General features: G+C 41.7%; 1 pseudogene; it reads right to left on the bottom strand.

Moving 5' to 3' along the window:
* Positions 1–1,180: 1,180 nt before the first annotated feature.
* Positions 1,181–1,576, bottom strand: LOC102821058 (annotated as a pseudogene).
* Between the last annotated feature and the right edge of the window lie 3,524 nt (positions 1,577–5,100).

Here is a 5,100-nt window from a genome sequence, read left to right as displayed (position 1 = left end):
GTACTAATACTTTCTCTTTTGTTTTGTTTTTTACAATCTCTGCATTCCAATTGCCAGTAATTATCAATACTTCTTGATCACATGTTTGATCAATTTCAGACTGAAAAAGTTGGTAAAATTCTTCAATTTCATCATCACTGGCTTTAGTGTTTGGTGGGTAAATTTGAATAATAGTGGTATTAACTGGTCTTCCTTTTAAGCATATGGATATTATCCTATCACAGACTGCATTGTACTTCAAGATAGATCTTGATATGTTCTTTTTGATGCTGAATGCATCTCCATTCTTCTTCAATTTGTCATTCCCAGCATAGTAAACCATGTGATTGTCAGGTTCAAAATGACCAATGCCAGTCCATCTCAGCTCACTAATGCCTCAGACATCAATGTTTATGCATTCCATTTCATTTGACGACTTTCAACTTTCCTAGCTTCATCCTTTGTATATTCCACATTCCTGTTATTAATGGATGTTTGCAGTGGTTTCTCCTCATTTTGAGTTGTGCTCCATCAGCAAATGAAGGTCACGAAAGCTTTACTCCATTCATGTTCATCAAGGCCATCTCTACTTTAAGGAGGCAGCTCTTCCCCAGTCTTATTTTGAGTGCTTTCCAACCTGAGGGGCTCATCTTCTAGCACTATATCTGACAAAATTCTGGGGCTCTTCATCATTTCAATATTCAATATTCTGGGCCTGACAGTTCCACTGTTACTCATAAAGTTTTTGGTGGCTAAATAATTGGAAGTAGTTTGTCTCTCCTTTTCCCTAGTCTGTCTTAGTATGGAAGCTCAGCTGAAACCTGTCCACCATGGGTGACCCTGCTGATATAACTTCCAGAATCACAGCAACATGCAAGGAACAGTAGTATGGCAAATTGACAGATGAGTGGTGGCTAAAATTCTAAAATTCCAACAAGAGTTTTTTTTTTTTTTTCGGAGGTAGACACTTCTTCAGAACAGTCTGATGTCATCAGGCCTCTGAAGCAATGGGAGGGGAAGAGAAAAAAACTGAAACACAAGGTTTATCTAGTAGGTTTACATTACAAGCCAGACAGTATGAGAATGTAGCTTTTTTTTTTTTGGCTCAAAAGCCTGCATCTTGGTGAGGAAACAAGTACTAGGTTGACAGCTTCCTCGTATTGGGACCATCAGTGAAGTCTTTGTTGGGGGTAGGATTTGTTTATCTGTCAGGCATAAATCTAGGCACTCAGTTCATTTTGGGCTTCCTCTTTAGTTTGTTTCATTTCACCTTTCACTTTTAGGAAAATCAAGTTGACTGCTGAGTCTACCATGGTGGTCTCAGTTGGACCATGGTAGGCTGTGCTCTTGCATCTCTTGTTCCTTGTTACTAGTCTCATTATAAGGATGTTTTTCCTGTGTGCAGACAACTGCTGCTTTTTCTCTTCAGACTCCCTTAAGCCAGTTACATCATGAGAGTTAAGATCTGTGTACCTGCCCTCCAACGCTTGCATATATGCTTCATGCTGCTTCCTTCTTAAATTTAAACCATCATGCCGTAACTTTGAAGTTGGTTTCACAGTTGAAACTTTTAGGGAAGAGGTTCTTTGTTAGTCATCTTGAATCTCTGAAGATGGTCTGCTGCCCATTGCACAGGCTGAGGCTGGGCCCCGCTGCTTCTTGTCACCACAGCATGTTGTTGTTATTGTGTTCCATTGAGTTGGTTCTGAGTCACAGCAACCCTGTATAGGGTTTCCAAACCTGTAAATCTTTGCAGGAGAAGCCAGCCTCATTTTTCTCCCAAAGAGTGGCTGGTGGACGCAAACTACTGACTGTGGTTCGAGGTCCAGTGCCTATCCTACAAAGCCACCAAGTGCATGTTTTACTTAGGTACACTGATTGATATACAATAAACTGCACATATTTAAAGTGCACAATTTAATAATTGTTGACCTATGTATTTTGTTTTTTGAAAGGAGCTCTGGTAGCATAGTGTTTATGAATTGGGCTGCGAACCGCAAGGTCAGCAGTTCGAAACTACCAGCTGTTGCGCGGGAGAAAGATGAGGCTTTCTGCTCCTGTAATGATTTACAGCCTCAGAAACCCTGTACAGGGTTGCTATGAGTAGGAACCGACTCCACGGCACACAACAACAACAACAGGTGCCATTCAGTTGGTTCTGATTCATAGGGTCTTGTTCATAAGGTCGATATGAGTCAAAACAATGTGTTTACAACCATAAAATCATCACCATAATTGAGAAAATATCTTCATGCTTGTTTATAATTTCTCCCTCCTGCACTTTCTTACCTCTCTGCTGACCCCCAGGCAACTGCTGATCTGACTTCTGTCTCTGTAGATTTGTTCGTGTTTTCTAGAAATTTGTATACATTACATTGTGTTTTCTTTTTATGTTTGACTTCTTTCACTTAGCATAATAATTTTGAAACTCAACTAGCTGTGCATAACAATGGTTCATTCCTTTTTATTTTGTCTAGGTAGGATAAGCACTTGACTGCTAACCATAAGATTGGGAGTTCAAATTCACCAGCCAGTCTGATAACAACAGGATTGTATGGCTACACCAAAACTGGCTTGTCTATTCAGCTATTGATGGACATTTGATAAATAAATCTGCTGTGAACATTCATTTATAGGTTTTTGTGTGGACATATGCTTTCATTTTTGGGGGTAATAGCTTAAGAATGGAATGATAGGGTCATATGTTGTTAAGTGCCGTCAAATCAGTTCTGACTCATAGTGACCCTGTATAGGGTTTCTGAGCAGCAGCTAGTGAGCTTGAACAACCACCCTTGTGGTTCAAACAGACCTTGCAGTCCAGTGCATTAACACACAGTACCATAAATAGTAGGATTTTTTTTTTTTTTTTTAAGAAATTGCCAAACTGCCTTTCAAAGTGACTACCATTTTATATTCCCATGAGTTTCAGTTGCTCTGGATCATTGCCAACACTTGGTATGGCTAATCTTATTATTTTAGCCATCTGTGGTGCTTGCTGTAGGTTATTGTGCTGGACTGCAAGGTCAGTTGGAACCACCTGGTTGGTGGTTCAAGCTCACCAGCTGCTCCTCGGAAACCCTATACATGGTTGCTATGGGTTGGAATCAATTCGATGACACTTAACAACAACAACAGCCTGTAGAAGGCACAGGACTAGGCAACGTTTTTCTGTCATATATAAAGTCTCCAAGAGTTGTAGCTGGCTCAACTAGCAACAATGACAAATGACAAAATGGCTTCTGATTTATACATCAGTCATGTGAGGTTGGTTAGTGTGAGTCTTCCCCAGAAGTTAATCTGTGTTCTGGTTCTGGCATGGCAGTGAAGTTTCTGAGATGGGCCAGCTGAAGGATAACTGCTGCCTTAGGAAGCCTCTTGGAGGACAGTCAGCTGATGTCAGCTATCCACATCTTTGCAAACTAAGTCATGTTCAGTTGAAATTGAAGCAAGGAGATAAGCCCAATAGTGAGAAGCCAAATGAATTTGAATCAACTCAAGCTTTTCACAAGTCTGTGTGTCTTGGAGTAAGGCTAAGGTCATTGGACTGGATAGAAGGATGGACACCTATATATCTAGGGTTGTCTCTCTTGTTGCTAGGGACTAGGACTTAGACCCTAGTCATTCCTTCATTCATATATGTATTTCTTCTCCCACTTTATTATTATTATTATTTTTAGCACAGCCATACTCTCTGCACAAGACATTGCCCTGAGCCCTCTGTGGGTAGGAAATGAATCTGATTTAGTTCTTGCCCTTGGGGCCCTCTGGGTCTGGAGGGAGCTGAGACAGGGCCAGAAAACTAGACCACCTGTGTGCTGTGTGGGAGGGAGGGTATGCGTTGGCCCAGTCTAGCTTGATTATCTCTTTAATTCTAGACAATGGCTGCCACAGGGCCTGGTGGTGGGGAGGCCAGGCCTCTGCCAGAGATGAGGTTCAGGAAGCAACCTGATGTGGTGAAAAGAGCAAGGGCCTTGGAGTCTGACCCCACATTTTCTCTCTCTTACTTCCCAGCTGTCCTTCTCAGGGCTAGGAGCTGAATCTTTGTAGGCCTTAGATCCTTCATCTGTAAAATGAGTTCTGAGAAAAACATCTAGCAGGGAACCTAGCCCCTGGGGATTGCTTAGTTTATAATAAATCCCTTGCTCTGCCAAAACAGGTGCTGGAGAAATCCAGCAACGCTTCACCCCATAGGAAGACGGCACAAGCACCTCAGTGATCCCATCTGTTTTGCTTTCCTGGAGGATGAATCTAGTGCAGTGAAATCATTTCCAGAGACAAGATCAGAGGGAGGATGTGAGACCTCAAAGGCAGCCAGGTCTTGGGGGCAGAGTGAAGCCAGGGAAGCGAGAACTGGTACCTTCTGTTGTCTGCCTGATCTGTAACCAAGGTCGGATTTCCATAACCGAATATTCAGCCTGTTCCTAAATGCAATTTTGGGTTACATTGTTTTGAGAAGTTTTGACAAAATGCACAAGGATCTAAATTAAATTGAAACAAAATTGCAATAACTGGGTTAATGACTGTGACAATACAAATAATTCACAAACAAATTAATGCAATATTAGGTCTCATTATTATACTAATAATCTTTGTGCAGCAATACAATGACAACAGTTGTTTGGGGAGGAATGATTTATTGCATGGGAGAATAGAGTTTTGGAAAAGTCTCAGAATTTCCTTCTGATATGTAAAAAGGGAGAGAGAAGCTAAGATTTCTGAAGAGCCCACTCTGTGTCTGGATGCATGTTGACAGATGCAGTTCCTGCCCTTAGGAAGTCCCTGGGTCACATGGTGGGGACAGCTGTGTTTGCAGATGACAGTCAGGTCGTATGTCAGTTTGTTGTACTGTGGTGACTTGTGAGTTGCTGTGATTCTGGAAGCTATGCCACCGGTATTTTAAATACCAGTAGGGTTACTCATGGTGGACAGCTTTCAGATGAGCTTCCAGATGAAGACAGACTAAGAAGAAGGAGCGATGAACTACTAGTCACTGAAAACCTTCTGAATAGCAGAGAAACACTGTCAGATATAGTGCCAGAAAATGAGCCCCTCAAGTTGGAAGTCACTCAAAATGCGACTGGAGAAGAGCTGCCTCCTCAAAGTAGAGTTGACCATGATGAT

Source organism: Chrysochloris asiatica, unplaced genomic scaffold (assembly GCF_000296735.1).
Source record: "Chrysochloris asiatica unplaced genomic scaffold, ChrAsi1.0 scaffold00131, whole genome shotgun sequence".
Classification (NCBI taxonomy): Eukaryota; Metazoa; Chordata; class Mammalia; order Afrosoricida; family Chrysochloridae; genus Chrysochloris; species Chrysochloris asiatica.
Note: the sequence above shows the minus strand (reverse complement) of the source record. Positions and strands in the feature narration are given on the sequence as shown.